Source organism: Eutrigla gurnardus (assembly GCF_963514095.1).
Source record: "Eutrigla gurnardus genome assembly, chromosome: 20".
Classification (NCBI taxonomy): domain Eukaryota; kingdom Metazoa; phylum Chordata; class Actinopteri; order Perciformes; family Triglidae; genus Eutrigla; species Eutrigla gurnardus.
The window spans coordinates 18,895,381-18,916,914 of NC_139931.1; the positions used below are offsets into that span (position 1 = coordinate 18,895,381).

Sequence of the window (21,534 nt, forward strand, 5' to 3'; positions counted from 1 at the left end):
GAAATAACAGCAATAAGATCGTTGTCTGCCACTGATATGATATAATAGCATACTAATGCACCTTTAAAGTCTTTGAAGATTAGAGACATTGGAATGTTAAAACACTTTAAAATATCCAAATTTAAAAAAATAAAATAAATAACATGGACTTTTTTTAACCAAAATGTGTTTAAAAGTCTCATAATGTGAAACCCATGCTGTTTATTCTGGCAACTCTTTTGGAAACAAACCATCATCGTCAGCACAATGATCAATATATGGAACTATAGGGCGATAATGTAAAAAAAAGACACTATTTATATGATAAGGTGATGACATGAAAATGAAAATAATTTTAAAATGATCAAGATAATAAATCGCACAATAAGTCAATAACATAAAAATGATTGACATTATCTCAATAGATGGTAGAATAAGACGATAACATAATAACCCAACAGGCCTGTTTGTGGAAGGTAAATGTGTTCAGTCTTTAATAAAGAAACATTATCAGGCTAAGCTTAAACCAACCGCTTTGCAATAGCTTCAGAATCTGAAAATAATAACAACTTCATAATGCCCTGGCCTCAAACAACCTACTTGTTGGACCCATGTGCATCCAATTTCAGTATCTGACATCATTTAGTGAAATGTCAGTGGGCTTCTGGCCACCTCCATTCTTCTCAAACCATCTCTCTGGTTAGGCGTGCACTGGGGTTTGGAGGAGGCTCCTCCCTGCAGCTGGACGCCCCGTTTCAGTCTCCAACGGCAGAACGAAGCCACGGAAAGAAAACTGTCAATTCTGCACGCGTCGGTTCACATGTGGAAACATGTACATATCGTAAACACATGCGTAGCCCTGACATGGGACGTTTGACAACATTTCCATGTTTTTTAACGCTGAAAGTCAACTCGCTGGGAAACAACAAGCCAATATGTGTTCAAAGAGCCCCTTCACCCTCGCTTAACATCTAGAAATGTTGACCTTTTTTGGGCCAGCAGAGCACCCGTTTCCACCACCCATTTGGCTTCCCCCCACAGATCATCCATCCGTTTTTCATCAAGTCCATTTGAAGGTTTCCCTGAAGTGCAATGAGGTTGAACGGTCATGCGGCATCATCACCAGCACCGCCGGAAAATGGCCGAGCGACGACAAACCTGTGCTGCGAATGCATTTCATCTCCTGCCCTGCTGCTCCGGGCGAGCGACACCCGGGTTTCAACGCTGGTTTTCAAGTAGCAGACAGAGACAACCATACATGCTCCTTCCTACAGATCACATCCAATCAAGCCGAAGCTGATAGGGTGATCAAACCCAAATCAAACATCTATGCACCGACACGTTTGTGTTGAAATGTATCCATCATGACACAATCGTGTCTTTTCATCCTTCACTGGCACTTCATTGTAGAGGAGCGTGGGATGAACCAACATGCACTTACGAGGAACATGAGGAGTACAGACTATTCATTTCACAACCAGGCTAAATCTCATAAGCTGCATGGGCGTGTCCCACCATGTTTCTGAAGATGTCTCTATTAGCTTCACATCAGTGACAAATGTCTGTAGAAAGTTAAAAGGGATTGTTTTTGTCATGGTGGACACGTATACAACGGTATTGTTTCTCTCGCCTAAACCTAACTACGTCGTTTTTCTGCCTAAACCTAACTTGGTGTTTTTATTGCTTAAACCTAAGTCAGTGTTGTCTTGCCTAAACCTAACTACGTAGTCTTCTTGTCTAAACCTAACTATGTAGTCTTCTTGTCTAAACCTAACTACGTAGTCTTCTTGTCTAAACCTAACTATGTAGTCTTCTTGTCTAAACCTAACTACGTAGTCTTCTTGTCTAAACCTAACTACGTAGTCTTCTTGTCTAAACCTAACTACGTAGTCTTCTTGTCTAAACCTAACTATGTAGTCTTCTTGTCTAAACCTAACTATGTAGTCTTCTTGTCTAAACCTAACTATGTAGTCTTCTTGTCTAAACCTAACTATGTAGTCTTCTTGTCTAAACCTAACTACGTAGTCTTCTTGTCTAAACCTAACTATGTAGTCTTCTTGTCTAAACCTAACTACGTAGTCTTCTTGTCTAAACCTAACTACGTAGTCTTCTTGTCTAAACCTAACTTAGTGATTTTCTTGCTTAAACCCAACTAAGTATTTTTCTTGTCTAAACCCAACTACCTAGATGTATTGCTTAAACCTAAGTCAGTGTTTTCTTGCCTAAACCTAACTACGTAGTTTTCTTGCCTAAACCTAGCATGTTGCAAAAAAGATTGATACTTCCAATTTGCACTTAAATTATTTTGAAAGTCATGCTGAGTGACACATAACAAGTGTGCAACACAAATGAGGAGATTTGATGTGTCTACTTGACAAACTGCAGCGAGCCGTGTTTGTCGAACACCAACTGAAGCCTGTCAGAGGAAGCATGATACGCATCCTCTTGTTCTGGTGGAAACACGCTTCTTTTCATTCAGCCTGTGAAATGTGAACACATCTCCTACTTATTAACTGGGGTTGCTCCTGGCTGCCGTCACATAGCTGAGGCATTACGCCTTAGTCCACAAAAGAACTGTTTGAATCCTGTTGAGGCCAAAGGCTGCTGCTGCGGAGGATGAATTATTATGCTCCCAATTCAAGACTTTTACAGGGATCACGCACGCATTTACCAACAAAAAGAGCCGTACTTTGTTTCTCCATTTTTTTTTAAATGTCAGCTGGCTTCTTCTGATTTGAAATTAAAATCAGTGATGTGTACAATCTTTGTTATTTATTTATAACCTCATTCAAATAAAAACCTCAAAATGTAATTTATGAATCTTATTTGGACACGCAACCAAGATGCCATTACATAAATCCACTTTCCCCAAACTTACTGCATCTTGACTTCTATTATACTGAGCCGACATTTAATGAGCCCACCATCCTCCCGGTGTCCCAAACCAGTCCTGAACCAGGAACTCATGCCATCAGCGTCTTCCTTTGACAGAGAGTTAATCTTTATCAGAGATGCTAATCTTTAACCTCAAACTCAAAGAAAGCCCTGAGCCAGGAGAGAGAGAGAGAGAGAGAGAGAGAGAGAGAGAGAGAGAGAGAGAGAGAGAGAGAGAGAGAGAGGCTGAGAGTGTTTGGGGGTTGAGAGGGAGGTAGAGTTGGAGTGTGGGGGTCAAATTGCCCTTTCTGCTCCTGGGCCATGAAAAGTGCCAAGCTCACCAAGTCTGTCAGACTTAGGAAGAACAGGGATGGATGTGACCACTCGTGTGTGTGTGTGTGTGTGTGTGTGTGTGTGTGTGTGTGTGTGTGTGTGTGTGTGTGTGTGTGTGTGTGTGTGTGTGTGTGTGTGCCCAGGGCGGTAGATAGACATCATGAAAGAAAAGGTTTGTACGAGGGCCGGTTTAATTTCTGGTTGAGCTCCAATGCTTAAATGTCTTTGAATGTTGCATTTGAAGCTCAGACGGCGTCGGTACGTTTCAGTTCTGACAGTTAAAAAGCTCTGAGTGTTTCTATGAGCCGCTGGCTGATTTTACAGGAAGTCTGTTCCAAAGAGCTGCATCGATGTTGGACTCAGACTGTATTGAGAATAGTAGCTTATGCTGTCTAAACACTGTGTATACAGTATTAAAGTAGGATGGTTTGTCCCCTCAAGGCCACCTTGTCCAATAACTGAGCATATTTTTCATGGATTTGTGTCACAGACAGTAGAGGTGCCATTATTACATTTTATTTTTACAAAGTTAGGAGAGCAGTGTTTTGATGTCTTACAACAACAACACAGGACTTTCAACCATGAGACCTGCGTTCAACACCACGGGTGTGCTGTTTTTCAGAAACCTAACTAAGTGATTTTATTGCCTAAACTTAAAGTTATTTTTTCCTAAACCTAACTGTGCTTTTTTTTTGTCTAAACATAATGTTGGTTTTATTGCCTGTATGTAGTTATTTTAACCCAGATCGTGACGTTTTTCCTCAAAGTACATTTTGTTTATTGCGCCAATCTAATATTGGTTTTATTGCCTGAACCTAAAAGGTATTTGAAGCACAACCGTCAGATTTCTCCTCCTAACTGAGTGATTTTGTTGCCTTAAGGAAACATTCGTCTAATTGCCTGAACCTACCTATACGCAGATATTTTAAGCCCAACCATGAGGTTATTTTTTGGGGGTTTTGTTGACTAGAAAAAAAACAGAAAAATATTGGTGATGCTCAGCATTAAACCCATAGATAAAAGTTTGCGACTGTTTCAGGATGTGCCACAAGAGCGGTGGTATCGGATCGGCACTCAGCCCAGGTGCCTGTATCGCATCTGAAAAATGGTGGTTGTTGAATTTCAGGACATGTTGGTTCAACACCAGTGTGTTCCTCCACCCAGGACTCCAGCTCTCGGTGCTATCTGTCGCAATTTGTGGCTTGGCATTGGTTTAAAAATGGATTTCCCCAGCTTGTTTGAGGCCTCATTCCGCTGAGGCTTGAGCAACCTGCACCAGCGCAACCGGCCTGTATCCGCTTCCAAACAACATGCTCCTCTTATGACACACGGAGCAGGAGGAAGAAGCCAGTGATTGTAATATAATCAGGCCACTTGGCCCGGCAGCGGGCCGGCCTGCCGTTAAAGCCAGTTACAGCAGCAGAAAGCGGCTATATGGATCTCGGCCAGACCTGTCACACTTTATACAGTGCAACAGCGTTAGGCGTGCTTGCCCCCCACTATTTTACTCTGATCACTGTTTTGCCCATAGTTTGTCAGTGATGTATGAATAAATCAATTCATTCCCAGCTGTGTTGGAGTCGCTGTGGGTTTTTCATGACTTTGAAGTCTCCGCGCCCGGAAGTGAGCAAAAACCACCGAGGTCAAGCGAGCTTCCAGGGAAGCTATCGCTTATAAGACGAAGCGATGGGCCCCTAAAACGCTTCTTGTGACTCCTAATCACTGTTATGGCCTTCGATTATAGCGTAGACATGAGTGGCAAACAGTTCAGAGAAATAATGTGTTTTTCCTGCTCAGATTATATCATTTAAATGTTTTTGAACTGATCCAGAATTTCACAAGAAAAAACTATTGAATAAAACACATTTGTTCTTTCTAACCCTGTGTCACTGTGAGCACTTACATTTAGATCTACTCAACTGAGTTAGGAATTAGCTATTTAAAGCAATATAAAAAAATGTTTACGTCAAATTTACAATGAATTTAGAAACATTTGCCACATATTTGTCACACAAAAACAAAGATTTCATGTCAGGCCACTTACAAGGAGAGTTTTTTTTTAAATGTGTTTCTGTGAATGATTATAAGTGGAAGGTTGCTCGTTAGTGTGTTTCCAACCACAGCATGGCAACAAACCCACTTGTTATCTGTGAAAGAGCCCTCAGTTGTTCTCGAATCCTTATAATCAACATCCGGCCGCATAATCATGTTATTCAGGGGCGACACATGAGGTTTTGCATCCTTCAAATGACAACTTGAAGGTCATCATAGCTGCAATTGTTGTTGTTTTCTATAAGCTGATGAAGTCAAGACTGATCAAATGAAACAAGTCATTTTCAAATCCGGAAAATCTCAACAAAGAAATCAAGAAGGCCGGCAGTCTCCCAGTCACAGAATACGGTGGATCTAAAAGCTAAAGAGTTCATTGTTTATCAGAGCCTGAAAGCTAAATCCCCCACAGCAGCCGTAGCTAGCGTTAGCACAGCAGCTAGTGTTGGCTAGCGTTAGCACAGCACCGTCTAAACAATCTAGCGTCACCTCTAATAGACAGCAAAACTCTAAGTGGAGCATCGCCAACTTCATCAACATGTATATGTGATTAATTGGCTAGTTAGATACGTTGTTGGGCTGTTTACTGTAATAAATGTCTCGGTTAGCTTAGCATTTTTACTAGCATTAGCCAACACTCAGACACCGGCTGTGCCTGAAACTCCTCACCAACATAATTCACCACAACACTGTTTGAGATTTATTAATACTATAACAAAACAGCAAGGAAATCACGTGCTTCATCCATCATTCAACAACAGTGTTGCCCTGGTGATTGACTGACAGGCTGCAGGTTTGAGGTGGATTATATTTCGTGCTGTGTTTAACAAAATAATCAATGAGTTTGAAAAGTTGATCTGCGATTAAGCACATTGCCCAACATATTCCAGCGAGATACGAGGTTTCACCTAGTCTTGTTGAAACACATACCTTGTTTTCATTATTGTGATCCTAAATACCTCCATTCAGCCCATGCATACATCAGTAACTGTAGATTGCATTATTGGTTATGCTGGTTACACACACACACTCTCTATGAAATATAAGCAGAATAAGAATCCAATAATATGGAATACACTTCAATTTGTAATTATATAATCTGAGATAGCTGCACTTGGATTAAATATGTCTGTATAACCACCCTTCCTTGCTTTTGCATATATTGGGTCAAAAGAAAACTGTCTTCATAGGATCTTGTATATAGTTTTACTTTGTGTTTGGGGGGAGGGGGCATGACGATCAGTGGACAGAGAGAGAGAGAGAGAGAGAGAGAGAGAGAGAGAGAGAGAGAGAGAGAGAGAGAGGGAGAGAGAGAGAGAGAGAGAGAGAGAGAGAGAGAGAGAGAGAGAGGAGGAGGACGGCTACTTGAGTGAGCAATCTTTTCACACTATCATAAATCACGGAGTGGCTAACATGCATCTTCTTTCTTTACACCTAGCCGTCAGGTCCCCATTCACTACGACTCATTCCAGGGTGGCACGCGCACACGCACGCAAACGCTCTGTGTGAACGCCATGCTGCAAGTAAACTTCTTTTCAATGACGAGAGAGGGAGAAGAGAGAGGGGGGGGGATACCTGTTCTGAGGCATCTGTCCACACACACACACACACACACACACACACACACACACACACACACACACACACACACACAAACACACACACACACACACACAAAGAAGCGTTTGGCTGTAGCTGTAGAGCACACACCGCGAGAGAGAGAGAGAGAGAGAGAGAGAGAGAGAGAGAGAGAGAGAGAGAGAGAGAGAGAGAGAGAGAGAGACCACGGTCACACAACAGATAATTAATGACATGTCGAGCGGCGGAGCGCGTGGGACGCGGACGCCTCGGGAACACACACCGGGACAGTGAGCGAGCGGCATCCCGGCAGACCTACCTGCTCCGGTGTCTCTCCTCCTGGAGCTCCTCCCGGTGTGGCGTCTTGTTTGTTTTTTCCCTGGATGCAGTCTGTTTTTGGACACCGGATGGAGTAAAGAAGAACCCTTGTTTGGAAAAAAACAAGTCGGACGCATTCACTGACCGACAGTGCGTAATTACGAGCAGTCCGAGAGTTTGGCTGTTTTTGTATCCTATTGGAGTCCAAACATGGCACTAACACGGCATTTAAAAAGCCGGTCAAACCGCGCTGTTGCTCGCCGTTGGGACGGCGTGTCCGTTAGAGCGCAGCGGGAAGGCGACGCAACGCGTTTTGCAGGCCCGGTTCGGGGAAAGCCATAAATCCGGACTCGACTCCGCCATTAATCTCCAACCATCAAAGCCCACCTACAGCACCCGAGCTATCGGGGACTGCTCGGTCTGGAAGCTCGCGGTGCTTGTTTACCCTTAAAAAAAACACACCGCATGCGCGCGCTCACCACCCCCCGCCCACCCCCACAGTGCTGCAAAAATCCCCCGGTATAGGCCGGTGCGTGCCTGGCCAGCACCACGGTCAGGGCTAGAGCGTGAAGCCTTACCTTACCGGCGCGAGAGCGAATGTTGCGGGGTCCGGCGCGAGCTCCGCTGTGCGCGCGGTGTGCTGAGCGAGGCGTTTTTTGCGCTACCGGTTTGTGGATTGAACGTGACGCCGTATTCCCCGGGCTCCCCTCCACCGTCTCTACCTCTCTCCCTACTTCTTTATCCGCCACAGAAAAAGAGAGGCGCGGAGTCTCGCGTCGCCCCCTCTTCTTCCTCCCTGCAGCCTTTTTGGTTTCACGTTGCTGTCGTTGCGCGGCTATCTGGTCGCAGTCAGCACTCCATGCTGACCTGTAACCCTCGCGGACAAGACTATTCTAGATCCGTCTCTCAAATAGCCAGAACGCGCATTTTTTTAATTGCACCGATTCGCTGAAGACGATCACAGATGGGTCGCTTCCTTGCTCGGACCCCGTCCGTCTCGGTTTTTAGCTGGTGCAGGGGTGAACCGGGTTACGGACTGGCAGCTCGACAGGCCTCAAGAATCTAGGGACCCGAGGAGAGAGGGGGGGAGGGAGGGTTTGAGGGTTCTGGTTCTTGTTCCTGTCCAATAGGGGAGTGTGGTGGAGGGGGGTTAGCGCGGTGCAGCGTGACCTGCCTGTCCGTCCCGGCTGCTGCTGAAGGCCAGATGTTGGTTATTACATGGCGTCAAACTGGGAGCGATCAGAGGGGAGAGGAAGAGAGAGAGAAGCGGGAGAGGAAGAGCAGACATTCCGCTGTGATTTGACCCGCGCGTCCACGCGGGGGGAAACCGTTTCCGCCGTGTTTGGCATGTTTACGCACTCAGTCAGCTATAACCTACAGGTCCGATCTGAAACCGAGCGTTCCCCCCGCTGATACGGCGGGCCTGTGAGAGATGCACAAATAAACACGGTTAAAAAAACGTTCAATAATCCAAACGAAACCGATTCATGAGCGAAAATCACCAAAATCGTTTAACGTGATTGGAGCCTTTTCCACGTGATGCCCAGAAACGTAATATACGGGTCAGGCTAATATTTGGCATTTTAGCAAATTAGGAAAAATAAAGACTTTCTATTTTGGATATAATATAATATCCGGCTTTGGCTGGAATGATGCATCTCGGGGCCTTTTGGACATTTTGGACATGTGACGGGGTTTTTGAGCGTCTGTTTATAAATATTTTATTATTTACAGGTGCAATTTAAATTAATTTTTAAACAGATGCACTTGGCTTTACCCTCTTTCCCTCCCTCTCTGTGGGTACTCGTGTTATCTGCCCACGCGTATAGACATGAGGCCACACACACTCGCGTGCGCGCGCGAGAGAGAGAGCGAGGAAGAGGAGGAAGAAGGCGAGATAGAAGTTCAATTACACGAAGGCAACGCCTTTATTTTTTTAAGTTTCTAGCCACTATGATTAAAAGAAAGAGAGGCTGGAGAAAGGGGGGCTCGTGCTCGGTGGAAACATTTCCGGCTCAGCAGTCTCCCTTATCGCTCTCGTGCACGCTGCTCTCCGGCGCCCTGTTGAAGGCTGGGGAGGAGAGAGAGGCAAACAAGCTCGCGGGCTCTGGATACGGTTTCAGTCGCTCATTTTTCACGCGCTTTGAATCACTGCCCTCGCGCAGCCGATTATAAATTAGCGCGAGGCTTTCTTATTGATTTATTTCCGAACGGGTAATCATCTCCGCGCAAGGAAGGAGCCCCGGAAGTACCTGGCGCGTGGAGCGCGAGACTGGATATCTGCGGGTTGCAAGAGATAAGACAACGTAGGCTCTAAACAATAGTATTTATTATAATATGAATACACATGTTTTTATTATTTTATTATTTATTCTAATACACCCCGGCGTTAGGTTGGCAGCCCCCCTTGTTAGGGCTGATTTAAAGCCATGTTAACGTGTTGTGTTAACATTATTTTCCCCACACTTAAATCTTTCGCTCGTTAACGTCCGGCGGCTGCAGATTTATGAGCGCGAGCGCTCCACTGATTTATGCTCGACTGTTTTCAAAGAATCTCTGCTCCCGTTCACATTTCCAAAGCGAGCCGCTTCTGCAGTCTTATGGATATGGAATATATTCCCAATGCTGTTCGGTGGATCTTTAAAGGCCTTTTTTTGTGTTTTTACAGCGCTTTTCTGCTCGGACCGAATACTCGCGTGGACAGAACAACTTAAATATTGCGCAGTCAAATAACACACTCTATTGGTTTTTCTACAAATATTTATATTATAATATAATCTATCTCCGCCGAGTGGAGGTCAAGACGTTTGCTTGAATATTTAAATATTTATATTTAAATATGCTGTTTTCCCACATTTTTGTCTTGTATTTGGAAAAAAATGTTTGTCAAAAAAGGTAATTTTATTCTCCGTTTTCAATACTGTTTTCCCATTAAATGACATGTTCAAACAGTAGCGTTGATTTATTTATTGTTATTCATTTAGTTGAATATATTCCCCACACTTTGCGGAACCGTCGCTCGGCGCATTTTAGCACTTTATTTTGTTATTTATTTATTTATTTTTGCGTGGGAAAAGAACAGAGAAGAAGACAATATGGCTGCCAGCTCCCAGCAGTGAGTGGGGAGATGCTCCTTGTGAGAAGCCTTTCGTGCGTGTCGGTGAGACGCGTGGGTTCTGCGCCGACCTTGTCTTTGACCACATGCAATAAATAAATAAAAAATCAAGCCCAAAATCACGGTGGATGCAGATACGTGTATTAGGCTACTGCTGTGTGCGTCCGTTTATTTGTTGCATTTGTTGCGTTTCGGCCGAATTTACGAACAATGGAGCGCCACGAGATCGAAATACATAGGAGATAGAGACTTGGCGTGTTTTTAAAATGCCCATACGTAGCGGGACATAGATACATAAAAGAGGAATGCGCCGTTGTTTGCTACTTCACGCGCACCTAAACGAGCTCATGTGCCTTTTCTCTTCTCCTCAACGAGCTGCTCCATTGTCCCGCAGCAGCGTTACATCCATCGCAAATGTCACAATAAACCTGCATATTTGCGCAGTAACACATCCGCGCTATTTAGCAGCAACAAACATACCTTTGCCTCCCTACATCTGGATTATGAATCATAGCAGCAGAATCGTATTTGGCGAGAGATGCAGCGAGGCCTCACATGAATTGCCCCCCCCCCCCCCCCCCCCCCTGCTATGGATAGCAGCAGCTATAATGGATGTTAGACAGGGAGTGATATCATTTCTCAACGCCCTTTCAAATATTTGAACTATTTCAGCTCGGGGTTTGATGTGGAACTATCTCTCCCAGACACAACACACACTTCGCGGTGGACACATGCCCGGGATGAGATAAGATAAACGGGCCGCTTGCTGCTGCCTCCCCTTCACTCGTGTAACTTACGCGGGCTGTTTCAACGCAACGTCAGGGGCTTTGGTTCATTTTTAACGCTGCTTCCGTCTCCTCGTGCGCGTTTGTCCGCTTTGGAGATGCCCCCCCCCGGATCAGACGCGAGGCCGAAAGCGATTTAAATATATATGAAAATCTCCTCTGTGCGTCCACAGAAATGAGGCGGGATATTGTTTTTGACAGCAGGAATACGCATTTTGGAGAGAGGAAGAAAAAACGCGCTGCTGCTGTTATTATGGGATGGGACGCTAATTTGGTTACACTAAGGTTGACACTGGTAGCGACAGAGACACGGAGGGAGGGAGAGTTCAGCCTCTCAGATGTAATTGAGGAGAGATATTCAGGGCGCACATCCATCCATCCATCCATCCATCCGTCATGTGCAGCCGCATCAAAACACATGATGATTGCAATGCCGTTAAAATGTGTGTATGCAATAAAACATATGATGCATCATTTTTTGCGGTAGACCCTCCACTGTACTTATTGCACTTTGCATATGTTTCCTCCCGGCTTCACACCAAAACAACACCACACACGCGTCATCTACTACAGCGAGATGGAATTACGTTACTGCGTAACACCCCTCCTCCTCCTCACCCCTCCTCACCCTCCTCTCCCCCACTACGTTTACTACTGGCAATGGGAAGGGCCAAAAGAGAAAACAAGCAATTCACCATGTCTATGTGTTTTATATGCAGTTTAAATGACGGAATGCAACAGAGTCTGATATGAAAATGTATGTGAAAGTGAGAGAAAATCACCCAGTCCTGCAGAAGAAGAAGAAGAAGAAGAAGAAGAAGAAGAAGAAGAAGAAGAAGAAGAAGAAGAAGAAGAAGAAGAAGAAGAAGAAGAAGAAGAAGAAGGCCTGATTCATGGTGAAGGATTTGAGCAAAGGCAGAGACACTGAGTGCTGACATGAATAATGGCGTACAGCTCCATTCCAGCAGCCCAAAGAAAACACTGGAAGAAGAGAAAAATGTATGGAGAAGTTGTGGAAGTAAAAAAAACTATGAACCCAGAGTCATGTGGACCCCCTGTATAATAATAAGCAGGTAGTGTGATGTGTGGTTATTGTTTTTCCCGACTAGAAATAGGCCTAAATGTGCTTAAGAAGCCATGAACTCGAGCTCCACTCCCCCTGGCTGGACTTGGATCCAGTCACACTTCTTGGCTAGATAGATGAGATTTCCCTGGCCGGCAGGTCCCCCCTTTTTTATAATGAGATTTCACGGCGACCGAGGCGTGCCCGGTGTGCCAAATTTAAACAAATCTCCCGTTAATTGGTCGCCGCAGTAATTTACGACCCGGAGCTGCAGCCAGCAGCCGTCATACTGAGCGAGAGAAAAAAAGGAAAACACCTGGAGTCATAATCAAGTGTTAAAAAAGGTGTGTGTGATGGTATGAGGGGTGAGGAGGAGGAGGAGGAGAGGAGCCGGATCAGAATGAAGGAGCCCGTGGCGGCGGAGATCTCTCCTCCTTCTCCTCCGTCTCCTTCCTCGTTCCGGTGTATCATCGGTCCATCGACCGTCATTTCCCCCACACCAGCGTCTTCCCTCAGCGGTAGGAAAGCATGATTTATCGCGGGCAGCACCGTAAACAACAGCACTCCCTCACAAACACACAATGGCAGCCCCGGCCGCACGCTGACACCCAGCCTCACTATAAATCACGGGAAGTAGCTGGGAGAGAGAAAAAAGGGGAGAGAGGGAGAGAGAGAGGGATGGACAGAGTCAGGCAGATAGAGAGAGATGTGGAGGCAGACGGGAGGTGATGGGAGAAAGATGGAGAAGAATATCCAAGTGCTTCTTAAAATATAAACAGCCATCGGCTAACATTGCATTGCTCTCTCTCTCCCCTCTCTCTCTCCCCGGTTTGCAGGCTGCCTTTGCTGCACCGCTCCAACCTATAAACAATGGCTGATGATGATGATGGGTGGGAGGGCGATGTGTAAACAACACGACAGCAACATGCACGATGAGGGCAGAGAAGAGGGGGGAAAAACGGCGAAAGATGGCTATTTCTTTTGAAGGGGGCATATTTACCGGGACGTGATTCACTGGGAGGGATGCGGGCGAAGGCGGCGCGCGGCGGCGTAGAAGAAGATGAGGAAGGAGGAGGAGAAGAAGAAGAAGTGTGCTTTCCCCCCATGCAGTCCCCTTCCTTCCGCAATACTCACGGCGTCCACAACGACCCGCAAGACGCACACCCGTCCAAATTTTGTTTTATTGCAGCCTCCTTCTCTCTTTTCTCTTCCTCTCTCTCTCTGTTGGCGTTTCTCGGTGTCTCCTCTTCTCTCTCTCTCTCTCTCTCTCTCTCTCTCTCTCTCTCTCTCTCTCTCTCTCTCTCTCTCTCTCTCTCTCTCTCCCCCTCTCTCCGCTGCTATAGGGGGGGCTTGTATTTTTTTTTTTGAAAGGACAGTTGAATTTTCGACGTCAGACACACGCGCGCGCGCACACACACTGGAGCGGCACCGTTATATTCCCGACGAATGCATATCTATTCTGCAACCTCTGCATTAATTATTTAATGAATCACGTGACGTGTTGGTGGGGGGGGGGGGGTAGAGAGGAGGGGGGTATAAGTTCGTGGGACCCATCCGGACCAGAGCATGCAGGACTCCGACTTCATATTATGAACATTGAAGAATAGTTCTCACATTTTCATGAACGTGCACGGCGGTGTGCGCTGTAAGGTGTGAGGTAAAGTAGGGCCAGGCCGCCGCGACGCACACAGAGACCGATAAAAGATGATTGTCACCGACTATGTTCGTTTTTTAAAAAATGACTGCACGCCTCGGACTCTTTCTTCGTTATTCCTCACTGTCATCTCCACCTCGGGTCGCCGTTAGTCGACAGAACAAGAAGGGGGGGGTTCCTTATATTGTCCTGTCTTGTATTTCAATGTGTCTGTTTGCAGCTATTTGTTGGGGAAACAAATAGTCTATGATGACGAAGCAAAGCGTGAGAATACATATATATTTCAATGAATCTATTGCGCGTCACAGCAACATTTCGTGGCAGAGGAGCTCAGCTAAGTATTATTTAAAAAACACACAAAGGCTTCGACGCCGAAGTGCTGCAAATTCACGTTGCGCATCGAAATATGAGCTTTAGGCGGCTGGAAATGGGAGAAAATACGTGGAACAGACGAGGACAGGGTTTCCCTCCACCTCAGCTTTTATCACACAACAATAACATTTATTTTATTTTTTTATTTGGATTAAATTGTCCAAACATTCTTTGATCGCAGTATTTTATATCTCATCTGTGTTATAGCTCTCACATAGAAAACTCTTATGGCAGGGATTAGGCCATATTTTATTTATGATTATAAAAACTGAATTGAATTGGCTCCGACTAGACGTCTACTAAACCGTCACCTTTCAACCCGAATTCATGCTAGACGTCTAATCTATTTCACTTATTTAAAAAAAGTTTCTGTGCGGCGGGAGAACGGGGAGACATTTCTTTGGACGGGACAGGTAGGAGAGAGAGAGACAGGGGACACGGAGACAGGACACTGAAAGAAGGAGAGACAGACAGACGGAAAAGAGACAAAGCCCCCGTCGCGAGGCCGCGCAGGGCAGCAACAATAGACCGCTGGAATCCCCTTTATGGCGCCCCGTCTCCCGGTTCAAGAGCGCGAGCCTCCAGCAGAACAATGGAGCTCGAGACTTATATATATATATTATATATATATATATATATATATATATATATATATATATATATAGTCGAGGCCCGAAGGCTAACGGGGCTGACCTCCAGCTATAACAAGAAACACTTCAAGGTCAAAACAAAGGGCCACGTGAACGCTGCGTCTCCGTCCTGCAGGTAAAGCTCGCGCGCTGGAAAACACGGGTTTGGGTTTTTGCGTTTTTCTAAACAATTTTGATAAGAAGAAGTGACAAACACACGATGCGTCATATCAAAACGTAATCAGCCGAGCAGCTCGGTTTCTAAAAATACAACCGACACGAGAAAATAATTAGAGAAGGAAACAGTTCCGAGGCTGTTATCGGTGCAACATTGGGATGGTAATTTATTTATTGCTGCTTTTTTTTTTTTTTTTTTTTTGATGCACCAGCACAGAGAGAACCAGAGAGTCCTTTAAACTTGCGTCGCGAGCTCCCTGAGATTTTTACCCACACAGAGATTGAAATCAAACATTTGCGGAGGCGATGATGGCGTCTGTAATGACGGCCATAAATTACAGCAATCACAGTGTGAAACAACAGCAGAGATAAGTAGCGGCGGAGGAGACCTGGGCCGGCCTGACAACAGCAATGCGAGTCGGCGCTGGGAAAACTTGGCACGGGCCCTGCGCCGAAGCTGTTACACATGCACACAAAAAAAAACATTTTCGCCAGCATAAACATCCGAATTATGATGGGTGAGGAGAAGGGGGGAGGGAGGGGGAGAGTCAACCAGAAGGAGAGCCTTTCAACTCTATAGTGCCGTAACCACAACAATCATTCATGTTGAGTCAAACAAAGGAATGAACTCAAATTGTATTAAAAAATTCAAAAACGTTTTCACATTCTTAAAATAATGTCTTATAATTCATATGTTTGCGTTGTGCAATTCAAATCGTCGTAAATCCAGTATGCTGCAGGTTTTTATGAACGCCGTTATATCACCATTGCGTTGGTGTTGGACTGAAGTGAACTGAAGTGGTTTCTTGGAGTTCTGCGAGGTCTTGGAGGTCTCTCGCCCCGTGATGGATTAAGACAGGTAGATTCTTCCCGCTCGTTAATGATTAACTCGGCTCTGAATGAAAACGAGAGAAACTGAAAATGTCTCTTTGTCGAGATGTAGAATGGTCCAAATTAAAGTGTCCGAGACGTGATTAAGTGGTTATATTGGATCAGACGGTGATAATAATAATAATTATTATTAGAAGTATTACTATTATTGTTATTATTATTTAGCCTGGTCCGGGGGAGAGCCAGGAAGACGGAGACAGTAAGAGAGAGATTGATTTACCAAGCCCCGACATCGCCTTTTACTGCGGCTCGTAAATCTGTCTCGAAATGGCTGCACGCGCACAACCAGCTTTTTTGAAATATATTCTCCTGCGCGAGACGCGAGGTCTTCCCCCTGAGTTTTTTTTTTTCGGCCGATGTCACGAGGCGTGTGGTCGGAACCCCTCCGCCTTGTTTTATTATAAGGCTCTATTTGTATCCATAAAAATATGAACGATAACGTTTGAGTCATTATTTCTAATGCATATGAGCTCACCCCGATTTTTAAATATTTGTTTAACTTGATAAAGGATCCATAATAGACACTTTTAATGGTGAATTCGGAGCATTTTAATAGGCAGTGCCTTTTGAACCGCATTCGAACTCTCCCCGTTGTTTACGTCATAAAGGTAGAGAGCCTATAACTTACAGTCCGACTGCAGGCTTTCGGCTGTTGTAGTTTAATACCAATAGTTAATTGACACGGACGCTTTAACGCGTCCATATATCTGCACGGCGTGATGAATATATGATCAGATGGGCAGAACTGATAAGTGGCGATATTGCACACTATCTGGTGAATCTCGGGGGTTTTAATCATTTTTTAAAAACATTGTGAAATATCACACAATCATCACGTCCGCGAGCTCTCAGGTGACGCTCTAATACATGGGCTAATAGAACAGCGCGCCTTTGTCGTTAGGATATTGATAAGTGAAAAGGTAAGGGGGGTTGTTTAATACTCGAGTATCAATACGCCTAATGCCCCCGCCATTAGTCACACGGGCCCGCAGAAGCCTATTTATCACTCGCATCTAACGGATATGAGCGGCCGCCGTAACGCGCGCCGTGGTAGAGTCATCACACTTGTCTCCGCGCGCTCAACGTCACACATCCCAGAGCTGCCAAACGCTTTGCAACAAAGGAGGCGAAATAAAAGAGTGTCTCCCTAATCGATAATAATGTATGTATTTAATCAGCGTGGTGCTTTCAAATCCTGCGGGCTGGCCGGGTTGTGACCCAACTGCACGTCTCATGGCGTCTTGTTCGAGAAAAGTCCAAAGACGCTTCTTCCTTCCTATTATAATAAACGTAGGAGATAACAAAGCCTGCACGAGGCCTCGCTTGCTCGGGGACGCACGTGCGATCATATCGAGTCACGTTAGAAATAACAACACACAGAAGCCCCGGCCTACAAATAAAGTGTGTTCGGATGCAACTTGGCAGCCATTATTTGGCTCTCTTCTTTTTAATACTTAATACATGTCTACTTTTAAATGGCTCGCACACACAGCCGGTGCGGTAGTAGGAGCCTGGCAGCCATATATCTCTCATGACGACCTCCTCCTGCAGCCCGCGCGCCTGCATCGTGACCTCCCTTCTCCTCGCGCTCTCCAGAATAATAAATTCACCGAGAGAGAGAGAGAGAGAGAGAGAGAGAGAGAGAGAGAGAGAGAGAGAGAGAGAGAGAGAGAGAGAGAGAGAGAGAGAGATGGCGATTTGTCTAGCAATTAGTAAACCACAGCGAGACTCCCCAGGTCAGAGAGAGAGAGAGAAGTTAGTGTGTGTGTGTGTGTGTGTGTGTGTGTGTGTGTGTGTGTGTGTGTGTGTGTGTGTGTGTGTGTGTGTGTGTGTGAGAGAGAGAGACAGAGAGAGGGGGGGGGAGAGAGTGTGCCAGCCTATATGATGACCATTGAAGATATGTGAACTCACACTGGAGACATTTGGTGACTGCCGTGACTTGAACATGCATGTCAAACAAACAGTGTGTGTGTGTGTGTGTGTGTGTGTGTGTGTGTGTGTGTGTGTGTGTGTGTGTGTGTGTGAAGCCAGAAAGCCAGCAGCTTCCTGTGTAAAGCTGCTGTTGAAACATCGGCTCCACCAGCTGATCCGAGCCCCCTTCAGACCCTGACAGCAGACAGTAAGCGCCCGCCACCCTTCCTCGTCCTTTCACAGCTTCCCATCTCACTCGTTCAGCAGCCGAGCCTCACTGAGATCACAGAATCTCCTTTTCAGCCTCAGAGAAGCATCAGGACCCAGCGAGGACGCCAGCAGAGCCAACAAAAAACACAACAGGTATCCACGTGCGGAGGCGGAAAAACAGATTTGAAATCAAAACATTTCACAAGTAATATCCACAAAGAGCTCAGCGGGTGTGTATGCTGCAGCAGAGCAGCGGGACTTTTAATTCAACAAGAGTGCTTTTTTAATGAACCTGCATGAGCTCAGGGCAGAGATGAGATTCACTCCATTCAAGCTTTTATGCTTCACAAACCAATCCACGACACACGTGTGTAAATCAGCATTAATACGACTGTCTGCTAAACGGGTGTAAAGTCTCACCGATGCACAGAATACATCTGCCACATGGTCTTCTAATGCAACCTGCTACCAAGCACACACAAGGAGGGCTTTTTATATTATTTATATCTAATTTGCTGTAAGTGGACGTCTGTGATGTCATAAATGGAATCCAAAGAGGGGGAAATAACATCCAGCTGTGACGCAGAGCTAAAACACTGACTGACTGTATTTACGCTCAAAGATTCTCAAGATGCAGAATTGGGCAACTCTGACACACAGCAATTTAAAAAGACAGTCAGATAGAGAAAGCAGGAACGGCAACACTGAGCCACATCTGTACAGAGATAAACATGTGGCCATCTGGTAACGTGCTGTTGCATTATGGGAAGTAGAGGATGTAGGAGGTATGGGGACACATTGGTGGAAGCAAACTGACCAACATCCACCATTTCCCCTTTTCGATGGATCAGTCCTCTACCAACACACAGCTGCAGGTCACATTACCAGAGAGGGAGTATTCATCAGCAGCCTGGTAAATAATGGCGGCGGCGAGCTCGCCGATTTGCTCGCAATCAGTTTCACAGTCAAAATAGCAGCATTCTATTCTATGTTGCTCTAATTATCGTATCCGGGATAGCTCCGAACATTTCGTTGAATTCTCCTCGTAGCTGGAAGTTAAAAGGAAAAAAGGAAAAAGAAGGCTGCTCAGCAGCTTTTCAGCAAGGCACTCAGGAGGGTAAGGCTCTGTTTACACTACGGTCCCAGTCTGTCCAAATACTGTCCTGCATCAGACTGTTCCCTGCAGGCTGGCTGACCCGAGACCATCTCTTCTATTAGAGATGCCTTTGGATTGGAAACATGTTTGATAAGATTCCCTCTTCAGTGAGCCCAAGTTGAGACAGCTTTGATGCAGCATTTACAAAATCACATAATAAGGTTGCTGTGTTCATTGGTGGGAGTCTCTTCCAAACAGCTCCCAGTGTTTGTCTCATCCACTCATCAACACAAGCCCGTTTAAACTGACTGTTTAAACGTGTCCTGCCGCTGACCCCGGACCAGGTGGTGAGCTCACTTTGTCCGTCTGTCTGGGTGTGGGAGTGGAGATACGGCCGCCGTGCCCCCGGGTTACAGTGGCCTGAACTCGGCCTGTTATGTCTAAGTGGCCCGGGGGGTTCCGGAGGTCTGGGAATGTCCGAGGGAGCGGAGGGCCTTGCGAGGTCAAGGGGGACCTGGAGTGATGGGGATATGGGTGCTGTGTGCGGGGGAGGGGGTAAGCACGGGTCAGCCCCTGGCTTCAGAGCCAGTGGACCTCATCGGTCAGAAACCGTGTCCTCTGGCTGAACCCTCCGCGGCCGCAGCTTGCCCATCCCGCTGCCCCCGCGTGACCATCGATTTCTCCTCCTCCTCCACCTCTCTGCCTTTTCTTCGATACCTTGTATTTCTCTCATTAGTTTCTTTTACTTGTCCATGCATCGCATCACGCCACGGCCCCGCAATCCCCCCGCGAGAGGCCGGAGCCCCCCTCCGCTGCCCCTGGTTTTGTATTTTTAATCTCGGGCGGATTGATTTCTGGAGGGGGTCAAACAGGAGTGAGTGCGCTTCCTCCGGTTCAGCAGACAGCGGAGGCCTGAGCGCGAAACCTGCGATCGTTCGCCGTTCATCTGGAAAAAAAAGCCTCGCAGATCGTTTGTTTTCCAAGTAAATTGTTTTGGAGCGCAACGGAGAGAGTATCCATTAACCAGCTCTGTTCTTTTAATTTTTCTTTTTCACCCCACCTCCTCCCACCGCATCCCTCTTTCCAGTTGAGCGCCGTATTATTCATATCCCCACCCTAGACTACAGAGCCCTGGTTGCACCTGGCCAACACGCACACACGCGCACGCAACAGTATCTCATTAAAAGCTACAGGCCGTAGCAACACTTTACAACCCCAGAAACACAGCCAAGACAACGTGCATAATAAGCAGGAATGATTTCACGTGCGCCATTCTGTCCCATAGCGCTTTCTGAATTATATGAGACTGCGTCACTTCTGTTGTCCAACTGCGTCACGTGAAATAGACTCACGCGAGGCAAAAAGACGCACAAAAAGGAGACATTACGCGCGACAACAGATGCCCGAGAGGCGGCCGGGCCTCGTGTCGTGGCAAACAGACGCAGAGGTGTCACCGCCGCGGCACAACAGTTGCACAAACTCGGGAGTGAAACAAAAGCACACCACAAGGCTGTCATCTGTACACACACCGTCCAACACAAACACGCAACTCCAAAAGTCGAGAGAAAAGAAGAAAAAAAAAATCAAAGCCCACCATGGCCGTCAATGCCCCCCCTTCGCCTGACCTCGCCAAATGCGCAGGGGGCAATAAAACCATAAAAATGCCACCGAGCCGTCAGACGCGGAGGAGGGAGAGAGAAGGAGAAGGAAGGAGAGGGAATGAAGTTCCCAGGCCTCTTACCTTGGGTGCCAACACTCTCAGCGACCTCTGGGCCATCTCCTCCATGCTGCTCTCTCGCTGCCTTCTTGGACTTTCTTTGGAGGCTTTTCTTCTTTCCAGTGAGGAAGAAAAAAAGTTTTTTTCTTTTCTTATGGTGGGATACTTGTGGGGTGTAAAAAAAATAGCTTGCTGATGGGTGGGAAGGGGAGGTGTGTGTATGACTGTTTATGTGTGTGAGGGGGAGGGAGGGAGGGGTCTTCCAAGTGTCTTCCAAGACGTCTTCTTTTTCTCTGCCCTCTCTCTCTCTCTCTCTCTCTCTCTCTCTCTCTCTCTCTCCGGGCAGAAGGGGTCTTGTGTGTGGCTGCCAGATGACAATAGAGCACAAGAAGAAGAAGAAGTGTTTAAAGAAGAACAAGTGATTAATGATTGTCTTGTATAATTCTCGCATTTTTCTTGAGGTGCCGTCCCCTTCTGTCCTGTCCAGAAAATAATGGCGGTGAACTTTTTTTCAGAAGGGGGGGCATTCTCTCTCTCTCACACACACACACACACACACACACACACACACACACCACACACACACACACACCTCAATCTGCTCCCATTCACAGAAGCAGCAGAAGGCCTCGGCTGATAAAGGGGACTAAACAAGAATAAGGATTCCTCGGTGGATTTGATTGTGCTCGGTGTCACCCAGCACGCAAATTCATTTATTCCGACTCGCGAGCGCTCTGGGGCTTTAGGGGTTATTGTGCAGGCTCATGTGTGTGTGGATCCCGG

General features: G+C 46.2%; 2 protein-coding genes across 5 annotated transcripts in view; both read right to left on the bottom strand.

Annotated features, from left to right (window-relative positions):
- The window catches only part of copz2 (COPI coat complex subunit zeta 2), a 420,907-nt gene that overhangs the window by 317,343 nt on the left and 82,030 nt on the right, over positions 1-21,534 (bottom strand). The window contains exon 1 of one of the 2 annotated variants that reach the window (XM_084037686.1): positions 19,428-19,431. The exons of the other annotated variant lie outside the window; for it this stretch is intronic. The gene's annotated coding sequence lies outside the window, so the exon portion shown is untranslated. Of the gene's footprint in view, positions 1-19,427; positions 19,432-21,534 lie in introns of those variants that run through there. 2 annotated transcript variants of the gene reach the window in all.
- Positions 1-21,534, bottom strand: part of hoxb3a (homeobox B3a) — an 82,531-nt gene that overhangs the window by 18,101 nt on the left and 42,896 nt on the right. Inside the window, exon 3 of one of the 3 annotated variants that reach the window (XM_084037666.1) lies at positions 20,776-21,115. The gene's annotated coding sequence lies outside the window, so the exon portion shown is untranslated. Of the gene's footprint in view, positions 1-7,132; positions 7,593-13,094; positions 13,282-20,775; positions 21,116-21,534 lie in introns of those variants that run through there. The other 2 variants (XM_084037670.1, XM_084037668.1) reach the window with 2 other exon arrangements.